Genomic DNA, 25,364 nt, shown 5'->3' on the forward strand with positions numbered 1-25,364 from the left:
GGCTGGTGACCTGAAAGGGAACAAAGCTTGCAGTGTCTCCAGGCAGTCCTGCCATCTGGACAGCCTCCACATCACAAATCCTGAGGTCTCTATGGACTGCAGTTCCAGGAAAGCTCTGCCACAGAAGTGTCATGCTGGTCACTGTCTCAAGAAGTTCCCTGTGCTGCAGGTCCCAGCTCCTAAGACTGTCTGACTCCTGATAAAGATGACAGTGAGCAAGTAGCCTGAGAGAATTGGGAGACAAGGGCTGAGACAACAATGTTAGTCTTGGTTTTTCAGCTTCCCACAGAAATTGAACAAATGATCTTACTCCTAAATAGTTTTATTTCTGTGGAGTTCTTGTTTCTGGAAGGTGTAGGATTTTTAGAAGAATTTCCTGCAAAATAGAAATCCCAGTAGATTCAGCTAATAAATCTAATACAAGGTAAACATTATATTGGACATTTGTATTGTATCTCTTCCAGTATCACTGTGAAAAAGATGGGGGATCGTGACAGACAGACAAGGAGATTTTATTTGCATGAACAGCACTTCTGCACCTCATACAATGCAAGAACAGGACACTACAACAAGACCAATACACAAATACAATTTAGAAAACTGCCAGTCAAGTGCATATTTTTCATTAGAGTTCACTACAGCCTACTGTTATCACCACTTAGGGTACAAGTTAAAGGCTCCTTTCCTGGTAGTATCTTCAGGATGGCTACTGAATGGACAGGATTCCACACTGGTGTGGCTTCTGTTTCCCCTCTTTTAAAGATCTAGTACTTTCTTTTCCTAAAGCATCCCAGGCCCAGCCCTCTGGTTTTCATATTTATTAAGGAAATTAAAAGCTGCAGTACTAATTTTGTGATCTTACAAATTCTGCCCAACCTCTCCTACTCTTCTTCACTTCCTGAACAAGATAACAGCGGTGTCAAAGTCTACAGCATTCTCTTGCTGTCCAGAGTTATAATTCATTTTCTTCCTAGTAGCTGGTACAGTGCTGTGTTTTTTATCTAGTGTGGGAATAATGTTGGTAACACATGGATGCATTAGTTGTTGCTAAGTGGTGCTTATCCTAAGTCAAGGACTTTTCAGTTTCCCATGCTCAGGCAGCAAGCAAGTCCACAAGAAGATGAAAGGGAACAGGGCTAGGGCAGCTGACCCAAACAAGCTAAAGGGGTAAAATCCATACCATAGTACATCATGCTCAGCATATAAACTGTGAGAATTTGGCCAGGAGGATATGATCACTGCTCAGGGACCAGCTGGCTCTTGGTCAGTGGGTGATGAGTAATTGCTTTTTGCATATTTTGTCTTTTGGGGCGGGGGGAGAGGTGTCTCTTTTTGTAACTGTCATATGTATTTATTTCATTTGACTTAAACTATTAAACTGCACAAACCTCAACCTACAAGTTATACTTTCCCCCTCCCTGTTTTCCTCCCCATCCCACTGGAAAGGAGTGAACAAGTGAGCAGCTGTGTAGCACTTAGTTGCAATTAAGCCACAACACTCATGCACTCTTCAGACTGGAATATAACTTGTTTGTTTTCTAATTTATATCACTTTCAAACTCAAGTGAAATGACATATTCAAATGAAAATCACTGCAAAGTTTGAGATAGGATTTAACTGAAACTTGGGAGCTTGCTCACATCCCTTTTACAAGTTGTCTGAGGCCTTTTTTTCCCAACTACATCCCATCAGATGCTTAAGCTTGCACTCTGTTTGTACATCCATTAAAATCGTATTTTTGCCTGGGAATGATTTCCCTACAACGATGAGCTTCCAAAAGTACATTCTAGGTTATAAAAAGATCCTACTGCTTTTGGTGAAATACTCATAAAGGGCAAACACAAAGTGGCAGAAGGATAAAAAAAATATATACTCCAGTTCTACAGAAGTATATTATTAAACACTGTTAACTATATTAACTTTAAATGGGGCCTCAAGGAGTGATCAAAGCCTCAGTCTTTGTTCTGAGGTGCTGCAAGTTTAAGCATCCAAAGACAGACAGTAGGCTACATATCATAACAAAGTCAAAACCAAAAGGTCAAAACAACAGTGAAGCTAAACTGGACATAATAAGCTTAAACCACAGCAGACCAGCTGCTTACAATTGCTACATGTCCAAATCCAATCAGCGTTGGGCCTCTGCCTGTTTCTAAAATTTAATCTGTACTTTCCACATTCTTCAGCTAGCAGACAACACAGCACCAAATGTTAACTACCACACAGCCACGAGGCTTTAGCACCTGGGATCCTCTGCACTGACATGGTCATTCCCCTTTGTTAGCTCATTCTTGTTGCCAAGACCTGCTGCCAACCTGTCAGAAGTCTGCTGTTTCATTCCTGCCACGAAGCCAGTTTCCAAACAGCTGTCACAGCAAACAGTGTTTGAAACTCTGCTGCCAACAAGTTAACTATTCAAGTATTTTTAAAAAGGGGGAGGGGTTATTTAAAACTATGCATAATGGAGACACAAGCACATGTGTTTGCACTGGAATTATCACGCTTCTCAGATGCTTAAGGAACGTTAGGTCAGCAGCTATATCAAGTCATGTCATTTGCTTTGCTGATTTTAGCTCTTATACAGCGAGAGATGTTCTTTGTCAGATGGCTTGCTAGCAATGTGATGTGATTCTCAATCCACATTAATTCCATACACAGTTAATGACAAATGAGCTAATCATGATGCAGTTTTCCACAGAGGTCCCTTTGGTTACCTATTTGAGCTGCTGTTAGTATTACACAGTCATTATGCACAAATTAAAGGATCATTATGACATATATTGAATATTTGGCTTCACAGCAGGTAAGTTCTGTTCAACACATCTAGGATGCTGAGAAACACTCTCCTTTGGTCTCCCTCCTCAAAATATAACCAGCAGGGGAAATTCCAATAGGATTACTTTATGATAATTTCCTAGTATAACCTCCTTCATATTTACCCCTACTCTGTATTTCATAGCAGTGCCCAGTAATGTAACATAATCACTTAGTACTTAGTGAGCATACTGCTCATACTGAACCACTCTTACAAATCCCTCATTCCCTTGTATAAAAGACATTATAGCATACAGCAACAATCCCAAAAGAAAAGACTACATGTTATTTCCTTTCTCTATCATCACCACCATTCCTGTCCTGACACACAGGACAAACGGATGTTGTAGGAAACAGCAAGTCTAATTCATTCTTCTGCTAAATGTCCTCTACAAGGTGCTCTGAACTAGAGATGCACTGAAAATTTTCCCAGAGACATGCTAAATAATCTCCTTAGGCCCAATTCCTAGGAGGCAGGTAATACACAGGAGACTACCCTCAAAGACACCTGGGGAACACTCTCCATAGCAGCATAGAAATAAACACTACAATCCTTAGTTCTTGGGAAAAAGTCCTCCAATTACCTTAGCCATCAGGGGAATCTTAATTCACTTTAGTATATACTTCTAGCTTCATTTACTCTGGATTTGTACAAATAAAAAGGCAAAGTCAACTTCCTCCACTGCTTTTATTCCTTCACAGTGTAAACATCAAGACTTGGCTTCCCGTTTATGTAGACAAGATGAAAATATGATAGTGGTACAAGTCAATGGAGAGAAGTGAGTTCACATACCTATGAAATTCTGAACTCAACGTCAGAAATACCTAGATCCATTTAAAAGCTAACTCTGGGCTTCTCAGGGCTCATATTTTTCATGTGACTCATTCAAATGCTTTCTGACTGGATACAATCGATACAAGGCTTTAGCTCCTTGCTGCATCATCAACTGCCTTGGCACCTGTAGTGGCATTGCTACTGTCCACCTCTCCCTGGAAGCTAACTTCACACAATGCATACTTTGCCAGTCCCCACTCTAAAAGCCTGTGCCCAGCCTGTACACCATCTCTTCTGGGCAGTTTGGCATCCCTGATCCAGCTCCATCTGCCCAGTGCAGCACCACCTCCCACACCAGGAAAGTAGACCATTTATGCTGATGGTCAGTCCTAAGGGTCTGAAAGATTATTCTGGAAACAACACATAAAAAACCCCACATTTCTTCAAAGTCCAGGAATATCTTTTAACCCTACTAAATTTTCCTGTATCACAGACAGCAAATGGTAATAGTGAAGGGCAATGAGTGGAACAGTTGAGGAAAAAAAAATAAACCCCAGTGGTTTATTTTTCTCTCACTTTAGCATACTCCACAAACTAGTAAAATTATCTCTGGAAATGATCAAATACGCATTAGAAGACCATACTTAATTAACAGCTTGTAACTGTTGCAGAAGTACATGACAGGAAGGAAACACATGGACTAAGCAACCAAGGTGATTCCTTTTTAAATGCAATTTCAGCAGCAAGGTACAACTAACCAGAATGGAACTGTTTAGAATGGTTCCCCCTTCTCTAACAAATGCTCATGTATTTTAAAATACATTATGGGGTTGTGATTGTTTTCTTTTTTGGTTTGGGTGTTTGTTTAAGACAATATTGAAGCACTGCTACGAGTTTACTACAAACTCTCAGCACACTGCAAGAAACATTGGACTAGAAGTGAACCAGTTACTGTGTTCTGGGTGAGTAGGTTTAAACAGAACACAAGTTTTCTCATTGGGAAGCATTTTCCTAGCTTGGCTTGAAAGAGTCTAGTGCCTTAAACTTATTTAAGAAAAAAGAACAAAAAAACCAAAACAAACAAAAAACCAACAACCAACCACCAAAAAACAAGCAAACCCCAACAACACCAAGGAAATGAAGGGTTAAAGTAAGACAGGATTCAAAATAAAAGAGAATAAAAATCAAAACAAAACAAAAGAAACCCAGCACGACCCACAGACTGTTCCAGTGACAGATTCACAGCATTCTACAGTCACACTCTGGCATATTTCTAACACTTTCCAGTAATGAAAAGATACACTTTTCTACACAATCATGACAAAAGAAGAGAAAGCAATTTCGGATTTGAAAACACTGCTGTGAGTTCTAAATTGAACTGCGGTACAAAGAACACTGCCAACCCAACTATACCTGCATGACAAGTCTATTAAAAAAAAAAAAAAAGGAATTTAAAAATCACGTTGAAACAGGAGATTAACTGACTCTTTAGGGTAACTGAAATACACACAAACTCCTATTTTCTTTGTGAAGTGCCATCACAGAGAGATAAAGCAATAGAACAGGTATAAGAGTTTTGACTTAGAAGAAAAAAAAAAGCCACCAGAAATCCCTTCCCTTCTTAGACACAGTTCTATAGAAAGTGTCTTATTCAAAGCTGTTCTGATTTTATAAGCCATAAAACTCACACATACTGTATCACTGGTTGACAGTTTTACAAGTACCAAGAATATTCTTTTATCAGCTTAAAAATCTGGTTACATACAAAAATAACCATCTAGATGCAACTTTATCAAATAGCAATGACTGCATGAACATCATAACCCAGAGTAACAAAACAAGTTTTCAGCTTGCTGTCTGAAAACAAAGAACAGCGAGGGACGTGTTTGCCAAAGACGTGACACATGGCTACTTTCTTCGGAGTTTTTCTAGATCATTCACATGGAAAGCAAACACAAAACCTTAAAATATGCCAAGCTGCATCAATGTAAGACAACTTTGCATTCTGCAGCAATTCTAAGGCAAAAACTTCAGCATAAGGCTGTCAAAATAATAGCTCCAAAGGGCCCACTTCTGTTTTCCTAGCAGCTAGCAAACTGCCATGGAAAATGGCAGCCGGTTAAGCTTATGGGAAGCATCTTTAAACTTGTTTTTCTTCTTTCTAAAATATGAGCTCAAGCACTACACATGCCTGAAGTACTCCTTCTTGGCTCCAAAGAAAGACTGAAAGAATCCTAGCTTATCTTTGAGTAAAAAAAATAATGAAAGTGATACTCATCTGTCATATACAAAGGGAATGGGAAAAGTAAGGTACTTCTCAGCTGAAAATAAATCAAATGGTTGGAAAACACATGGACAACTTTACCCTGCACTTTACAGTACCTACTATAGATGCTTACAGTAAAACCACATGCTGCAGGAAAGAGTATTTACTCTATCTTTTTTATATGACAATAGTCACTCTGAAACAGCAAGCTTGACAGAACCTAACTTCATGCAGTCTTTGGATTACAGTTGACCTGCAGTCAGAAGTTTCTGTACAGTAACACACACTAACTCGCTCTAATAAAAGCCTCTTTAAGCATACAGCTCTTCATAGGCCTTTTTTTGACCTCTGAGCAAACAGAAGAAAATTATGAACACTTGAAATAAATTAACTACAAGACAAACTGCTTCCTTTCTATCCAAATAGTATAAAGCACTTTTGTTTTAAATGAGAAAATAGAGATTGACTCCACATAATTGGAAAACAGTACAAAAAGACTGACTGCATTTTGGGTGGTGACATATGATCTGACTCTCAAGATCAGACCAAGGGTTTTTGATACAATGAGTGCAAAACAGTAATAGGGGAAACAAAGTATCATTAAATTGATAAAGCACAGATTAATAAATGCTTAGCTGTCAAGAACACAGAGCACGTGAATGCTGGTTACAAAGTAAAGCTTATGTAAAGTTGATGACCTAGGATACAACCTCACTTAATTAGCCTAGCACTTTGACAGGGTCACTGTAAAGAACGTAGGAGGGATTTATAAATCCTCCTTCAGGACAGTTTACACCTGATTCTAACTGTGTAACTCTCCCCTCACCTTCCCATTAGTTTCTATTGTGCACTCACCCAAAAGTCCCCAAAAAACTTTCTCAGAACTGCTTTGGAGAAAGAACCCAATGAAGGAACGAGTGTCTTACTGTCAGCACTTGCAGGTACCATTGCCCATTCCTTTCTTAATCATAGCCAATATACAAAATTCATGTTTTAATGAATGATTAAATTATCCAGGAAAATAGAGAAGCTACGCCAGAACTGCAGAACCTAGGAGCATGTCCTGGCACTTGGGTCTGTGTAGGCTCCTCTGCTACATCCTTAACATGCAAACAGGTAACACCTGAATGTAAAATAACCCTTCCTCTGAGGAATAAACTCAAGTATACTGGCTACAAGGGAAAGACAGCATATTCTGGCCAGGGAGCCAACCTAAACAAATAAGGGAGTAGGACTACAGGAACACTACAACACAAGTATACGAACAACAGCTTGACAAGCCATGCTTCATTCAACCTCTGCTCCCTTCTACCAACACTTTCCTCACTGTCAAAATGTTTGTGCAGATGGCAACATCCAAAGGTATGTAAGAGCAACCAGGTGAGACAGAGTACTGAGACAAAAGGATTACTCAATGTCATCTCACTATTGTTTCAGTCCCAGTTTTGCATAACATCATTTTGACTATCTGGTGCCGATGAATGAAAGCCAGTCAGCTTTTCTTTTTTTTCCTTCCCTTTCTCTGCTTTTCACAAAAAAACTTCCAAGTTTCATGGGAGTGCAGTATCAATTTCTAATGGCACAGGCCATCAAAAAAGCTGGAACTTGCAATTCACCACTTTCATTCCCTTATTTAGTAGTGACAAGTAACGATCAACATCTGACTGCACAGTCTCATTGAGATCCTTATTACCGTGATGCTAGTTTCCACCAAACAATTTTAAAGCAAAGAGTAAGAATTCAAAGTGACATGAGTGCACCTGAGCTTCCAAACCGATCCATGTCTCATCTTGAGCCACATTTCAGTGGACAGTTTATAGATAAAATATTGTATATTTTTTTCTTCTCCACTGGCAATTTTACAGAAAACTACTTTGCTTCCAGGCTGATATTTGTCTTAAAACCAACAAGCATATATTTATGAAGGACCATGCACTTAAAACTTTCAGCCAAAAAATTATTTCAAGGTTAGCACAAAAAAGAAAAATAATAGACATGTTTGCACTCCTATACATCTACAGGAATCCTTTAGTATCAGTTGTTCTGGTCAGTGTCTTAGGAATTGCCATCTCAACACTTTTGAATTAAGTTCTATTTGTTTAGGCTTCCCTCCAAATCAAGTTCAGTACTGATAATGTATTTTACACATTGCTTGCTTTTTTTCAGGAATCATGTAAAGGTCTAACTGTATTCATTGCACTTCCTGTTTAGACCTGAGACTAAACTGGGCATCTTTGCTTCATACATCAGGATTCATTTCCAGGAGCCTGCTTCAGCCAGGATCTGAATTACAGACTACTAGCACTGTGCAGCATAAGCATATACATAAGAAAGTGAGTTCCAAGTAGTTTATATGGTCATTAAATTCCCTAATTCCTCCATTCTGACACAAACTTTCTGCACTTCAGACATCTCACTGCACCTCAGCTGTCTTCCCCAAAAGCGAATTACACAAGCCTTTTATGTATGAGTCATACATGCAAGAGAATTTCAGAGTGAAGTGCTCAGAGGTAGAGAGAGTAGCAGATTAACTTAATAATGCTTCTGAGAAAGTTCTATTGAAGAACAACTTCAGAGGATAATTTTCATCAAAAATTTGCATTTTGAAGAACCCATGCAAGACAAAGTGTGCCCTCAGGAATGAGAAGAATCATTATACCCTACACTCTTCTCCTTGCACCTTTTGGGGATGCAGGCACGTCACTAACAGAGTACTGAGCTATTTAGTCAACCATCTAGTTCCAGCTGGGGTCAGAAGGAGAAGTAAAAGCAGGACAAACACACATTCTTCTCTTGTTACTCACCTACTCTCCAGCTATTTTTCTAGCATTCTGAGAACCCTACATAGTCTGAGCAGCATCTAATTAATTCCTCTTAAGAGTACTTGATCAATCTCCCTTTGAAGTTATGTAATGCAAAGCTAGGAAGGATATATTGCCCTTACTTCCTCCTCAAAAAGTGATGCCAAATGCATTGTGCTAGTACATTGCCTCAACAATTTTGAGCTCTTACCCTTGTCAACATTTTTATGCTCCTGCCAATAGCACTCTAGAGATAAAAACAAAACCACAAGTGTCCAGTGCTGGGCCTAAAAACCTCTTGAATAAAATACAGTAATATCATAGTTAAAAATGTAGTAAGTCATTAGAAATACACTTGGCATTTAATACTAAAATATAATATGAAATAGCAAACAGCAAAAAAACCCCAGGCCCACAGGATTAATCATTGGGAACAAAAATACACAAACAAGTAATAGATTGATTGATTGTGAAGCAGATTTCAGTAATTATCTCACACTATTCTTTAACTAGTCTTCCTAACACCAGTTGCTGCATGCCACCACATTTAGAACAAACTTTCTAAAAGGTCAAATTCTACCAGAAAACTCTCTCAGTATTTGTCCCAGAAGGCTAATAGGCCTAAAACATGTCCTGGCTTGCCCCACACTTCTGCTGATGGGGGAAGCAAGGGTGGGTGGATGGAGGGGAGAAACAGAGGCTTGGGCCATCGTGTCCCCTCCCAAAGTGATAAACAGGTATCTACAGGTGTTTTGGTACTTGTTGGTGTCTTGCCCAAAAATAAGGGTGAGCAAGCCCTGGGTTCACCTAATATGGTCAGTTTTGCAAATGCCATTTTGATTGGTGAATCTCTGTGGCCAAAGCAGCCACTGCACACAGGCAAATAGTATAAACTGAGCTAAGTTGCAAGCAGTTGTGCTGCTTCTGCCATGCTGCTTCTGCCTCAATGCTCTTGGACAACGCGTTCTGCTCTGCCTCATGCTTCAGACCAGCTTAGCCCTGCTATTTTGGGCTTGAACTACCTGGAAACTTAAGTGCCTCAAGTTTCCAAGGAGAAGGCATTTAAGTGCCTCATGACATGGCAAGAAGTGCCACCGACTTCGTGCTCTCTGCACATCTGCAAGATCTTGCCTGCACCTCTGCAAACCTCTGTGCCAAGAGGAACCAGGATCAGATCAGAGATCATCTGACTCTTTCCCAGCACCCTGGGTAGATCTAGAAGGCTCTCAATGGCCAAGCAGTTCCAACACTGCCACAAAGGAGCCAGGGACTCTCTTGAAACTTCTACTCCACTGCAGTGAGTAGAACAGACTCTCCCTAGGGCTCCAGGCCACCTATCTGTAAGTGGGACAAAGCCATTTTGTGGCTCAACCTTTCCAAATCTCCTGATTTTTCTGAATTATTCTATTGCTGATAAGCATCCTTGTGAAGATTTTCCCGAATTAATTAGAACCCCAAAAATAACTAATTTGTACACAGTTGTGGGCAAGGCTTTCCAGAAATAAAATTAACTACATATTTTATAATTTCTGCCTCCTTAACTGCCCCAACTAAATCAGTATTAACTTCAGTTTGTATATATGTTAAATGCACTTCACATAAACACTCTGGCCTACTAGAAGGAAGGTACCACTGAAGAAAAATCTACCACATGACTTTATACTTACATCATATATATTTAAACTCAATTACCCTACAGCAAATGATGTTTGTTGGATCCAGTAGCAATTCAATCTAGACATATTTGTATGGTTGACTTTTAAACCTTTAAAAAAATATTCATGTTAGTGAAATTCAGTAAGTCTTACGAAAGGTATCTCCATGAAATATTGCCCTTTCTATATTGTCAGTTTGATACATGAGCTCTTTCTAGTGTGAGAACTTACAAATATAATATCTGGCATTCTTACTGCTGGGCTAGTTTGAAGCTAGCTAGAATGTTTTGGTGAGAAGAACTAGATTACAGGCTGTGAGAAGGAAACAATGGTGATGTCTACTTCACTCATAGGCTTGTTGAGAGGTATACGAACAAGAACACAAACACAGATAAGACAGTCGCTCGCTGTCTGGATTGTGGGCTGCATTTCTCTCTCTAACCTAACCTGCTGTCTCTCTGATTAATCCACCTGCTTCCTAACCCTCTGGCTGATCCCCTATTCTTCCTTGGGCACAAGGCAATGTCTAGGGTAAGGTAGAGAGAGGTGGGAGAAGGTGGAAGGGCAGTTGGGAGCTCCTCCTGGGGACTCAGGTTTCTGGGAGGGGAGTTGTGTTTCTGTATTACCTTTTACTTTGTATATCTCTGTCTATAACTGTATGTACTGTAAATATCTGCTTGTATATTGTGCTAAGCTGTAAATATTAAGCTTCATTCAATTTCCAGAGCCGGCTGAGTCTAGTCTGGGAGATTTCAAAGTGTGGGGGGGCAGGTAACACCCAAACCACCACAACTGCATTGTGCTCTTCCTTGGAACTAGACTCACAAAACCACACAAACCTGATTTATATTTCATAAGTGAACTAATTTAATGGAAATACAATGAAAACTAAGATTTTTTTTTTTTTAAGTCAGAATTCAGGATGCAAAATCCAGGAAATGCAAAAAAAAAAAATCTTATGGATAATACAAGTGCAATAATATAACCTAGTAAAGCTGCTTGGTTATGAATTTTTTAACAGCTAAGGTGAAGAATCTCAGAGATATGAAAAGCAGTAAAACCATCTTCTAGGAGAGCTGCAATACAACGCAAAGCAGTCACGGCTGGTGATCTCATGAGTGAAATGCAGAGGAAAATACCCTTCTGGTTAATTAAAAAAGAAGTACTTTAGTACAGAAAAGCCTCTAGACCATGAGTGAATTGGAAATTAGTAATTACCTAGATCAGTAAGAGCAGGATATACAGAAATGAAATGAAGAAACAGCAAAGATACACAGGGATTATAAAAGAAGATTGCAGATAACAATAAAAAGGAAGAAATGAAAAACAACAAAAGAAAAGAAAAAGGTGGGGTCAGGTCTTATTTTCAATTTATAGCACACCCCAAGTTTTGTTTTTTCTTTTTTAAAAAACAAGCCAAATAACACAACAAAACCAAACCGTGAATGTCTTTTCCTGGCACATCCTTCCTGTGACAGCCTGTTTGAGCTGCTGTACATCTATCTGTCTGGCCTTACCAAGACACAGCTCTTCATTACTACACTGTCATATGAGAATCATAGAATCATAGAATCAACCAGGTTGGAAGAGACCTCCAAGATCATCGAGTCCAACCTATCACCCAGCCCTAGCCAGTCAACTAGACCATGGCACTGAGAACAGCCCAGTGATGTGGTGCAACCTTGAGCAAAGTACATTGCACAGATAAGTAAGACAAGTGATAACTGTATCATCTTGCCTAGTTTCTTTCAGATATCAGGTTTTAGAATAATTTCAAATTGCATGTTAAAACTACTTTTGCCCTCACTAGTCCAGTTTGGCAGCCACTTCAGAGTGACTTTATAAATACTCATTTTCAAGGTTAGAAATGGAGCCCCTCAGAAATTCTCTGGCAAAACAAGAGTCACAGTAGAAACAGTCATCAATTGAATCTAACCTGATTTAATAGGCCACATTGGATTTAGTTTTCAAAAAGCTGAATTGAAATTCTGCCTGACTTCCCAGTAGTTGACTGGAAGCCTGGAGTACAAACATCCCCAAAGTCTGGGTAGCTAGCCATGAGCAGGGACTTTGGACAACCCTGTTCAATAACCTGCACCAGTGCCAAAAATCCTGAAGCTTTTAATTATCTTGACTGTGAGTGTCTAGAGGTCTGACAGCTCTGGAAGCCTCACACGGGAAGATGAATCAGAGAGTTACAGAACTGTTATGAACCAATTATGGCTGCACAACCTGATCCATTTGAGGCTCCATTAAACAAGTCAACGACTTTCACGTGTGCTTGTGCCATTCTCAGTATTGAATTAAGTGATGTAATAAAGCAGACCTGACAAGGAGGTCAGTACTAGAAAGGGAATATCTTGCTTCATAACCTATGTCCCTACTCTCCACAATCCCTGTCCCCTATCCCTTCAATGTAACATTACCTCCTCTCTTGCACCAGCTCAAGTGCTTACTGATCTCTCACTGAAGTTCTTTGACAACTTATTCTCATACCATAGAAAAGCATTGTGGTCTTTGTCTTGAGAGTGGAGGCCAGTTAGCTAATTGCCAGTTTGGTGAGTCGGACTGACTTAGTAAGCAGCCTTCTACACCCTGCGAAGCAGATATCAAGACCAAACAGGGAAAGTGTCTGTTCAACAACATAAAGCCTGTCTACCTTCCTGCACTGAAGTCCTCTTCCACTAAACCACCTACTTGCCTTCCAAAGAACTTTATTCTCCCCATCTCCAGGGCACAACTTCATTCAGGCTATTTTAATTTAGTTGTTAAAAGCTACCATTTGTGTCTCATTTTTCCCACAAACCATTCTCCCAAAGGACTTGTATACTTTATGACATATATTCTCATTTCTGAGGGGATAGTTTTTTACAGATTAATCTTTTTCACAGGCTGACAATACCCTATTTGAAGATCTTTAATTTATATGTTAATGAGTGCTTATATCTATTTATTTTCATGCCAGCTCTATGCTCTAAAGACCTCTTCTGCCGCCTTCTTTCTTTTTTTTAAATCAATTTACAAGGTAAGGCTACTGGGGTGGCATCATGGTCTGTTTTGTCTATGATGGTAATAGGTAAGCAAACTCCCTGTCTTTAGCTGGACTAAAAAATATTTTTCTTATTTTCTCCCTGTTCTGTTAAAAAAGGCAAGTGAAAGAGCAGTTGGTTGGACATCTGGCAGCCAAGCAAGGTCAATTTACCATATCTTCATTGTATTTTTTCACAAAAATCTGTTTTTAAGAAAGATATGGACAAGCTGGAATGTGTCCAGAGAAGGGCCATGAGGATGCTCAGAGGGCTGGAGCTCCTGTCCTATGAAGACAGACTGAGAGAGTTGGTGTTACTGAGTCTGGAACAGAGGGCTCTCTGGAGACCTTACTGTGGCCTTCCAGTATCTGAAGGGAGCCTACAGGAAAGTGGGGCACTTTTTACAATGTCAGGACTAGGGGGAATGGAGAAAAACTGGAAGTAGGTAGATTCAGATCGGATGTTAAGAAGAAGTTCTTTGCCTTAATTTATGAAATTTTTATCAATATTGAGATGCCAATATCAGTGATTCAACCAAGCGAGTGTCATATCACATAGGACAAAGAAAGAACACTTGTTATTTTTGTGTTGTTGAAGTCTGTGTTCTCAGCTGACCCCTAAAAAGCATCTATCAGACAACTGATTCTTAGGTAGTTTCACAACTGAAGGATTTTTCCAGGTCTTTATTCTATGTTCCCTTCCAGGGAAAGATGTTCATCATTAACTAGGAATAGATCCTGATACTTTGATAGATGCATTTGAAAACCATCTCATGGACAGTAGTGTGAACTGCTACACCACAGTTACCTATAAGAAAGAGGTTGCAACACCCTTAACAAACAAACAAACTAAAAAGATTAAAAGCTCCAAACCAATAAATTTACATCTCAGAATCAGTTTTAGAGTGATGAAAAGTCTAACATAGTCTGGTATGAGCATATGATCAGAATAATAAATTAAATAAAGTACTATAACCTATAAAGTACTGTAACCTGATGCCTTTCACACTGACTTCCACTGCATTTTACTTTGCCTTTAGAAAGCTTACAAATGCATACAGTTATTTTGCCTGATGGTGCCTTTTTATGCTAACAGCAATTGAATTACTTTAGACTACACACCAACCTAACATCAAGAAGATAAATACAGGATTCTTTGTCTAACTTGCTCCCTATGAATTTGCTCAGTAACAGAAGGTATGATATTATGAGGTGGCTATATAAGCTACAACCTGTGTATCTAAGGTGAGCTTCTTCAGTGTCTGGAACACAGTACATTTCCAAGTGAAAGGACATTTCACTGCAAAAGGTGACGGTTTTTAGGCAAGACTGGTGTCTATTGTTCATGATTTTGTGAACCAGTAAAGAGTGTAAGTCAGACTGAAAGGATTTAGGCTGAGATTCCCTTAGAATATCCAGAACACTGAATGCTTGTGATGCCTATGAAAGCTTCCCACATACCTGTCATGGATGTTAGCTCTCTGCAGCAATTCGGGAGTCCTGAATTTACACAGCTTCTAAAAGAGACCACTGAAGCAGGTTAGCACCATAGGAAACATCTAGAATCAGGTCTGGCATCTTCCTAGGCAGCTAAAGGGAAGATCACTATACCAACTTCTATTTGTTCCCTAAATAATTACACTGACCATCACAGAATTAAGGGTACTAGAGTGTACTTTTATCTGTTTTGTCCATAGGCCTACTGCCCAGGAAATTGTCCTTTTAGAATTTGCAATCAAGCTCTCATGGAAAATTTTTTTTAAAAAAAATCACCTCTGCTAGAAAATGCTTTTGTCTGTTTTAAGTCACTCTCCTCCAAAGTTCAAATGTCAGGCAGTTCCAGTACTAAAAGCTTTGCCTCTGTAATGTTAAAACTGTCCACCAGTCTTTTGGTCAAAATGAATAATCTGCAATCCTTCAGATTATTCATTTTGAGCAAAAGAATGATGAAAGTTAATTAAATCCTTAATAACAGCTTTTTCTCCTTCAACAATGTAGTAGTCCCTCTCTGTTCTTCTGCTATTGTTCCTAGGTTGTGCAAACTGGACCTGGACACAACTGTCAAGACATGGGCACACCAAAGTTCTACACAACAACAAAATACAGAGCATATATTCTGCCTTGTTCTCAGTATCTTTTCTGACGATGCCCAACTTTTTAACAGCTTTTTTTGGCAGGTGCTGCTACACACTTAGCTGATGATATCAGAGAATTATTGATGACTCCGAGACCTTTACTAATGTAACTCTGTCATAATTGGTGCTGAACTCTCCCAGGGTGACATACTTAAAATAGTTCTTGTTTGAAGTTGTCTGTAAGTGGAACTGCATTCTGTGTTCACTTGGGCTCTGGTTTCTCTTGACAGATGAACAAATTCAAACAAAAATGTGACACCTGACACGTTAATGTTGTCAAAGAAAGTGGCTACAGTGCCACCTGCCTTTATGTCCTGCCTAGAACTATCAAGATACACCATATAAGAACTGGCAGTGTCAGGCAGGCAGGTATTGAAGATGCAAGCTTAAGAGTCTGTGATAAACCTTTCATTAACTGGCATCAGCTTTCTGCACATTTTCCTCCTTCAGTTACTCAGAAGAGCTCATAGTATATATTTTACTAGATTTAAAGTCACCATCTGTAGAGATTGAGTATATAACACTATTTCAAATTTCAATCTTGTAAAATCTTTCCAGGGTTCTATTTTGAAAATGAAATGAATAAAATTAAAGCAGTTACGTTTAGAAGTTGTGTCTTCTGATTGCCTGTCAGACTGACTATTAACTTTGGATCATTCTAAAATTCCAAGAGCATGGTATTGTCCTTTCCTCCCATACTAGGTAGTGTCACCTCCTTGCTTACTGTTCATCCCTTTTCTTCTTTAGGAAGTGAATGCCAAGAAAGCATAATTCCTTCCAATAGAAAAAAATAATAAATGCCATTTTTGGAAAGGTCTTTGTTTATAGCATGATGAAAACTTTGGACAATTCAATCACTTAACAGGAAATTAGCCCATCTAAACAATCTGATTCAAAGTATTTATACAGCACTCATTACCAAAGCATCCAGTCATCTAGCTTTTTTCCAGAACGGCTGAACCCATACTAAGGCAAGCCAGACCACTGTTCCAGCAATTAGCAGAGGATTAGCTACCCCCTACCTAAGGCTCATCAAGAAGTACTACGAGGTTGAAAAAGCCATGCACCAGCTGAGCTGAATTAAGGAAGCTGGTCAGTGTAAGAAGGATAAGATATTAAGATGCATTTGCTACAGGAAAAAAGCTGACAATGAGAAGCAGGAGTAAATTCTAGGAACAGAACAGAAACCTTTAGGTAGTACAGATGGGTCTTCTGCAGGAAAACCAAGGTTAGCAACTGGTTTTGCACAGCGCCGCGTGAAAGAAGTTTGAAGCCCTGAGAAAGAGTCTGGGCACAGTGCCATGCTTTCTTGAGCTAGAGGGCAGGCTGCCAGCCTATACTTCTAAGTCAACAGATTTCTCCTGACAGCATCTCTGTGAAAGAGGAGTATTAATCCTCTAATTTTAAGAAAGCACAATCTTACTCTCTTTAGGGTTAGAGGAAAGATAGTAGGAAAATAGGATTAGGATCTTATATTTTATTCAGTTCTGATTAAAGTTTCCTATTTAAACTAGGTCTCCCAGGATGTAAGATCTGGGAAGGTTCACAAGCACCTTGTTTTTTCTGGTGGAGGGAGAGGGAACACAGAAGTCTCCTGAGTGTTCTACCATTCAATCTTCAGAAAGAAAAACTGACATTGATTTCAGAAAAAAAAAAATTACTGTTCTACTACATTATTTCAGCTTCAGAAATAAATTGCTCACCTTCCTTATCTATAAATACCTATCCTTTGATTTTTCCCAGTATTTGCAGATAGTTTGCACAGGAGAAAATGAATTCAACATACTAAAATACAAAAGGACAAATAAGAATCAAAGAATGCACATATATAAAGAACGTTTTACAGAATAAACATTCTTCACAGAATCACAGAAGTGTTCAAGATTGGAAAATCTTTGGGATCACCAAGTTCAACTGACAGCCCTACTTTACAAGATTCACCCCCTAAACCATATCCCAAAGCATCAACATTCAAACAAACTTTGCCATCATCAGTGACAAAAAATTATCTTATGAACTAACTTCACCCCTCTCATACTTCCAGATCAACACAAAGCAATGATGAATAACTTCAGTGAGTACTTGGTCTCTGTTCCTTCTTGCTGTGCTATTGCCACTATAACAGGGGAGGTTTAGATTGGATATTAGGATAACTTTCTTTACTGAAAAGAGTGGTCAAGCAGTGGTACAAGCTGCGCAGGGAAGTGGTGGAGTCACCATGCCTGGAAGTGTTCCTTGAGGTCTTTTCCAACCTTTATGATTCTATGATTCTATCTCAGAGTGGCATTTATACCCCAGGTGCACTGATAAACTTACATAGTAACTGATTCAGCTGTCTCAATTTCTGAACCGCATTCTAAATCTTCCACCAAAATTAGAAGTAACTTTGTTGTTTTGTTCATACCTAAAATAATAAGGATGAGAAGTCACAGAATCACAGAACCACAGACCAATTTTTGTTGGAAAAGATCTTTAAATATAAATTAGAGCAAACTCCTGTTATAGGCAGGAACATTTTTCACTAGGTCAAGCTGCTCAAAGCACTGCTCAAAGCCTAAATCAGCCCAATCTGAACCCTAAGAACATACATATTCTGTGGTGACAAGAACTTCTCACCAATGACCTACACTACAAGCAATGACCTGTTCTACTGAACAGAATAGATTTCATTTCTGTTCACAGTATGGAGTGTTTAATATTTATGAATATTAAAGTTTATATATACACACACATGTATGTATCTGTACATGCATATATATGTATACACATGTCTATACATATACACACACTATATACATGTGTATATATGTGTGTACACATAAATACATATACATACATACACATATATACACACACACACACACCCATATCTATTATACCTTGAATCTCCTAGGGAGAACATTATTTCCATGCAAACACTTGATTCATGTGTAAGTTTTCAAGTCCTGTATGATTTTTACCAGTGAAAGAGAGAGATTCAGTCAAGAAAATATGCGGAGAGTATCAGAGTTTTAAAGGCAATGGCAATACCTCATAGTACTTTAAAAACATGAAGTGAAGTCTACTATAGTTAATATAAATGATAAAGGGAAATATAATCAACATGTAATTAAAGCAGCTGAAGTTCATACAGCATTAGCGTTAAGAGTACTGATTTTGCAAAAGCATGTACTGTGCTTTTTCTAACACAGTATCACAGTATCATCAGGATTGGAAGAGACCTCATAGATCATCAAGTCCAACCCTTTACCACAGAGCTCAAGGCTAGACCATGGCACCAAGTGCCACGTCCAATCCTGCCTTGAACAGCCCCAGGGACGGCGACTCCACCACCTCCCCGGGCAGCCCATTCCAGTGTCCAATGACTCTCTCAGTGAAGAACTTTCTCCTCACCTCAAGCCTAAATCTCCCCTGGCGCAGCCTGAGGCTGTGTCCTCTCGTTCTGGTGCTGGCCACCTGAGAGAAGAGAGCAACCTCCTCCTGGCCACAACCACCCCTCAGGTAGTTGTAGACAGCAATAAGGTCACCCCTGAGCCTCCTCTTCTCCAGGCTAACCAATCCCAGCTCCCTCAGCCTCTCCTCGTAGGGCTGTGCTCAAGGCCTCTCACCAGCCTCGTCGCCCTTCTCTGGACACGCTCAAGCATCTCAATGTCCCTCCTAAACTGGGGGCCCCAGAACTGAACACAGTACTCAAGGTGTGGTCTAACCAGTGCAGAGTACAGGGGCAGAATGACCTCCCTGCTCCTGCTGACCACACCATTCCTGATGCAGGCCAGGATGCCACTGGCTCTCCTGGCCACCTGGGCACACTGCTGGCCAGTTTCCAGTCTCCTGGGACCTCTCCGGTAAGCCAGGACTGCTGGAAAATGATGGAGAGCAGCTTGGCCAGCTCAGCTGCCAGCTCTCTCAGCACCCTGGGATGGATCCCATCTGGTCCCATGGACTTGTGGGTGTCCAGATGGCTCAGCAGGTCCTGAATTAATTCTTCATGAATTTCCAGGGGAACACACCGCTCCCCGACCCCATCCCCCAGTTCAAGAGGCCACTTGCCCTGAACTCCTCCCTCCTTGCTGTTGAAAACTGAGGTGAAGAAGGCATTCAGGACCTCAGCCTTTTCTTTGTCATCAGTTACAGTGTTCCCCTCCTGGTCCAGTAAGCAGTGGAGGCTCTTCTTGCCCTTCTTTTTAGCATTGATAAATTTATAAAAGTGTTTTTTGTTATCCTTCACGGAAGTGGCCAGCCTAAGTTCTAGCTGGGCCTTAGCCTCTCTAATTTTTCTCCTGCATAATCTGGCTACCTCCTTAAACACATCAGGAGAAGCCTTCCCCTCCTTCCAGAGGTGATACACCCTCTTTTTTTCCCCCAATTCCTTCAGGAGCTGTTTACTCATCCAGGCTGGTCGCCTTCCCCGACGGCTCATCTTTCGGCACATGGGAACTGCCAGTTCCTGTGCCTTCAAGAGCTCCTGTTTAAAGTAAGTCCAACCATCCTGGACTCCCTTGTTCTTAAGGACTGATGCCCAGGGGACTTTGGAAATAAGTTTCCTAAGCAAAATGAAGTTTGCCCTCTGAAAGTCCAAGGTGTAGGTTTTGTTGTAGTGCCTCCCTACCACCCTGCATATTGAAAACTCCACTATCTCGTGATCGCTACACCCCAGGCAGCCTCCCACTGTCACATCTCCTACCAGCCCTTCTCTGTTGGAGAGCAGCAGGTCAAGTTGAGCTTGACCCCTAGTAGGCTCAATTAATTCAGGTCATACCCAACACCATTCATTAAAAACACAGAATCCCCTAGTGCTCAGTTCAGTGAAGAGCCAGTGAGGCTGGAAATCAGGTGAAACACTAGCTTCTGCCTTGCTGAAGCACTCTCTGGGACCTTTCCACCTAGATCTTGGTGCACTCCCCGAAAAGGTGTTGAGGTATTGTAGCATCTTGAAAGAAAACTGACTTTCTCACAGATAACCATGTGGCAATAGCTTATGTAGAACTGTAAGACAGTCAAAACCTTAACTCCACTGCTAACTACAGGCTTTGCATAAGGAGACCAAAATCAGTTTTACAGAATCACAGGATCACTGGATGTTAGGCGTTGGAAGGGATCTCCATAGATCATCAAGTCCAACCCCCATGCCAGCACAGGACCATAGAATCTAGCGCGGGTCACACAGGAATGCATCCAGATGGGTTTTGAAAGTCTCTAGAGAACAAGACTCCACAACCTCTCTGGGCAGCCTGTTCCAGTGCTCTGTGACCCTTACAGTAAAGTTCTTCCTTATATCAAGGCGGAACTTTCTGAGCTGTAGTTTATACCCATTGTCCCTTGTCCTATCACAGGGCAGGAATGAGAAGAGTTTGCCCCCTCCCTCTTGACACCCATTCCTCATATATTTATAAACATTGATTAGATCCTCTCTAAGTCTTCTCTTCAGCAGACCAAAAAGCCCCAGATCCCACAGCCTTTCCTCACAGGGCAGGTGCTCCAGCCCCTTAGTTATCTTCATAGCCATCCATTGGACTCTCTCAAGTAGATCCCTGTCCCTCCCGAACCAAGGAGACCAAAACTGATTGCAATATTCCAGGTGAGGTCACACCAGGGCAGAGTATATGAGGAGGAGAGCCTCCCTCAATCTGCTGCCCACACTCTTCTTAATGCACCCCAGGATCCCACTGGCCTTCTTGGCCACAAGGGCACATTGCTGTCCCATGGATAGCTTCCTGTCCACCAGAACTCCCAGGTCCTTCTCCATAGGGCTGCTTTCCAGCAGATAATCTCCCAACCTGTGCTAGTGCAGGCTATTATTCCTGCCCAGATGCAGGTCCCTGCACTTATCTTTGTTGAACCTCATTAAGTTACTCTTTGGCCAGCTCTCCAGTCTGTCCAAGTCTCACTGAACATTCAGACACCCTTCAGGTGTCTCAGCCAAGCCTCTAGTTTGATAGTGTGAGCTTTTAGTGATTTTCTTCTTTTAAATCAAAGAAAGGTTATTGTAATACCCATTGTACCCATGGTGACAATCAGCATGGCTTCACCAAGGGCAAACCCTGCCTGACAAATCTGGTGGCCTTCAATGAACAGGTCACAACATTAATAGATGAGAAGTGAGCAACTGATGTAATTTACCTGGACCCGAGCAAGGCCTTTGACACTGTCTCACACCACATCCTGGTCCCCAAGCTGGTGAAACATGGGTTTGATGGGTGGAAAGAATTGGCTTGATCGCTGCACCCGAAGAGTGGCTGTCAACAGGTCCATGTCCAAGTGGAGATTAGTGACAAGTGGAGTCCCTCAGGGATCAGTCCTGGAACCAGTCTTCTTCAACATCTTTGTTGGTGACATGGACAGAGGCACTGAGTGCACCCTCAGCAAGTTTGTTGATGACACACTGGAGGGCAGGGATGCCATCCAGAGGGAGCTGGACAGGCCGGAGAGGTGGGCACAAGCCAACCTCATGAGGTTCAACAAGACGAAGTGCAGGGTCCTGCATCCAGGTCAGGGCAATTCCAAGCACAAATAGAGGCTGGGCAGTGACTGGCTGGAGAGCAGCCCTGAGGAGAAGGACTTGGGGGTGCTGGTGGACAAGAAGCTCAACATGAGCCAGCAGTGTGCACTTGCAGCCCAGAAGGCCAACCAGATCCTGGGCTGCATCAGGAGAAGTGTGGCCAGCAGGTCGAGGGAGGCAATTCTCCCCATCTACTTTGCCCTGCTGAGACCCCACCTGGAGAACTGCATCCAGTTCTGGAGCCCCCATTACAAAGAGGATGTGGACATGCTGGAGCGTGTCCAGAGAAGGGCCACAAGGATGATCAGAGAGCTGGAACAGCTCTGCTATGAGGACAGACTGAAGGAGTTGGGGCTGTTCAGTCTGCAGAAGAGGAGGCTCACAGGTGACCTTATCGTGGCCTTCCAGTATCTGAAGGGGGCCTACAAAAAAGCTGGGGAGGGACTTTTTAGGCTATCAGGGAGCGACAGGACTAGGGGAGATGAAGCGAAGGATGTGAGGAGGAAGTTGTTCAGCGTGAGAGTGGTGAGACCCTGGAATGGGTTGCCCAGGGAGGTGGTTGAGGCCCCATCCCTGGAGGTGTTTAAGGCCAGGCTGGATGGGGCTCTGGCCAGTCTGATCTAGGGTAGGGTGTCCCTGCCCATGGCAGGGAGGTTGGAACTAGATGATTCTTGTGGTCCCTTCCAACCCTGACTGATTCTAATAACATGGGGACCAATTTATTTATATTCTGCTTTCTGATCTATTGGAGTCCATCCTCCTTCATGTTTGCAACCGACAAACTTCCTTGCCATAGGGAAAAAAAAAAGTAAAAATATGCTGCTCTTAACCAGTAAGTACCACAGGTAGGAGTACTGATATGTCAGAAAATCCATCCTCCTTTGGGAACTTGCATACATGAGCTGTTACCAATGCAGCTTAATTCGTCTGCTATCAGCAGATAAGCTCACAGTTTTTGGGTCTCCTAATTCTTATAAAGATAAGGTCAGAATGTAGGAGTGAAAAAACTCCTGCGGGTTCTCTGGTCTCAATAGGCAGGGAATTAGGATGGCAGGATGGACTGTTGGAGGAACCATTAAACTGTGTCACAACTGCACTTTAGTCACAAGAACAGTGATTCTGTGCTTTGATTCTCTTTAAACTGACAGAGGGGAGGCAAACTATCTGTGCTCTAATTTCCACCACCTAACCTAACAACTCTTTTGCTCTACTTGTTCTGCAGTAGTGGAGTACAAAATTATAACAATTGAGCAGGAACATCCAACTGATAGATTTAAGTGGCACATATTGGCATAAAAGCTTTTGAAACACACTTATATCAATTAATTAAATCAGCTGCTAATGTGTTCCTTCAAAAAACAGACATTAGTTGCAGGCAGTGCAGCTTGTCTGAAAAGCTTATGAAAATACAGATGCACCTAACCAAACACATGCACAGAGGAATGATGGAGGAAATCAGCTGTCTCAAAGAAAACTAGTTAGGTGACAGAAACCAATAGCAATTGTGCAGGAAAGAGTAGAGGCTGGCACCTAGAGCTGCAGTAAGTAATTTACCAAATGGATGGTGACATGTTCCTGAAATCTACAGAGGAGCTGCCAAAGCAATTTTAAGCTCAAGGAGCCATGTATCCCAAATAGGCCAGGAAGAGACTGTCACCAACTCCAAAGAAGATATGAAGGGCACAAGTGACTAAAGACTCTCTTGGAATTGCTCAGTGGATACCAGAAATCACATAGAATCCAGTTTAGGCTGGAAAGGACCTTTGAAGGTTATCTTGGCCAATCTTCCTTGCAGTGAGCAGGAACATCTTCAGCTAAATCAGGTTGCTCAGAATCCTATCCAAACTGACCTTGAATGTTTCCAGGGATGGAGCATCTATCACCTCTCAGAGCAACACGTTTCAGTCTTCCACCACACTCACTGTAAAAAAAATCTTCCTTGCATCTAGCCTAAATCTACCTTACATTAGTTTAAAACCATTACCCCTTCGTCCATTTCAGCAGGCTCTACTAATAAGACTGTTCCTCTCTTTCTTATCGACCACTTTTAAGTATTGAAAGCCTGCAGAGCTCCAAAAGCAGTCCAAGGAGAAGAAAATTTCCAGTGCCATATGGTATCTAACCCCACTGTTTACATAGAGTGGATGCCTGCACGCATTTCTCCTAACCTGCATCCATTTGTTTTTGTGTCTGCTGTTACAGGTACACCTCTGAGCACTGCACTGCAATGATAAGAGCTGCCAGCAAGAGGACCCTAATGCTGCTGAGGAAGCATATGGCACTCATCATTTTAGACAGCACTTATGATGATACAAGACTGGAGGCATGCTTCTGCCAAAACGAACACTTGTCACCACCTGCTTCAGAGGACAGAAAGACAAGGTACCACTAGTTCGATAAAGTTTTTTCCACTTGTGGATGGGGATAGAAATCTGTCTTGGCTTGCCCACTCAGGGCATTTCACAGAAGATAAAAGCTGAAATTAAGAGATGAAGGTGAAACTGCACTGCTGAGAAAACAAACCCCTTTTATCTGAGGTATGTTTCTGGTCTCCTGAAGAGGTATTTCTTCCTTCTCTACCCACAGGTTTGATTATTATCCTTATCTGTCTAAGAACTTGGGCTTTAAAAACTGCTTCCAATGATTTTGGAAGTAAACTACTGTCTGCAGTGGTACTGTGGCTGTGCACATACTGGGCAACTTACCTATCTCTGCTGATAAGCAGGCTTTCAAACAAACTTTCCCATGGAATAGATGTTCTTTGCTTTCAAAACAGCGAGAAATTGGTACATTTGGCACAATACGCATCAAAAGTGAGAAAGTCAAAGCAGTAGGTGGAAAATAGCCTCTCATGAAAGTACCTTGTCTCAAAGACATTTCCACTATTTCTGCCACATGCCCGATTTCTTCCAGGCCAGCCTCACAATCAGTGCACTTTGAGGAGAGTGCACTGGCAGGAGGAGTCATGCAGGAGGCAGAACTGAAAATGGTGACAATTTTGTCACTGCAGAGTCCACGTTGGGTATTAGTATGTGGTTGGTCTTATACACTATGCACAGCTAAAAGGAGCAGTGACAAATGAAGAAGGACACTTCATGTATATATGGTATAGAACACAAACTAGCTCGTTTTGTTTAAGTCTGTTTAACCTTGATTTATCCAGGTTTGCTTAATTAATTTGGGGATCCCATTCACATCTGAGAACAACACAAATTAATAACTTCTTGAGATGCAGCTGCTCACCATCGCATAAACTATGTTCAGGAATATTATTTAGTCAGAGCCTAATATTTGCAGGGAAATCCAGGAAAATATGTATCTGAAGTACTTTAAGATGTTAGTGTCACATGAAAGCTTTATTCCAGTCTTTAAAATTCCAAATTATAAAAGCTTC

General features: G+C 41.1%; 1 protein-coding gene across 3 annotated transcripts in view; it reads right to left on the reverse strand.

Annotated features, from left to right (window-relative positions):
- The window catches only part of MYO16 (myosin XVI), a 438,909-nt gene that overhangs the window by 353,826 nt on the left and 59,719 nt on the right, over positions 1–25,364 (reverse strand). The window contains exon 1 of one of the 3 annotated variants that reach the window (XM_064143769.1): positions 17,788–17,806. The exons of the other annotated variants lie outside the window; for them this stretch is intronic. The gene's annotated coding sequence lies outside the window, so the exon portion shown is untranslated. Of the gene's footprint in view, positions 1–17,787; positions 17,807–25,364 lie in introns of those variants that run through there. 3 annotated transcript variants of the gene reach the window in all.

Source organism: Pogoniulus pusillus, chromosome 5 (assembly GCF_015220805.1).
Source record: "Pogoniulus pusillus isolate bPogPus1 chromosome 5, bPogPus1.pri, whole genome shotgun sequence".
NCBI classification, from domain to species: domain Eukaryota; kingdom Metazoa; phylum Chordata; class Aves; order Piciformes; family Lybiidae; genus Pogoniulus; species Pogoniulus pusillus.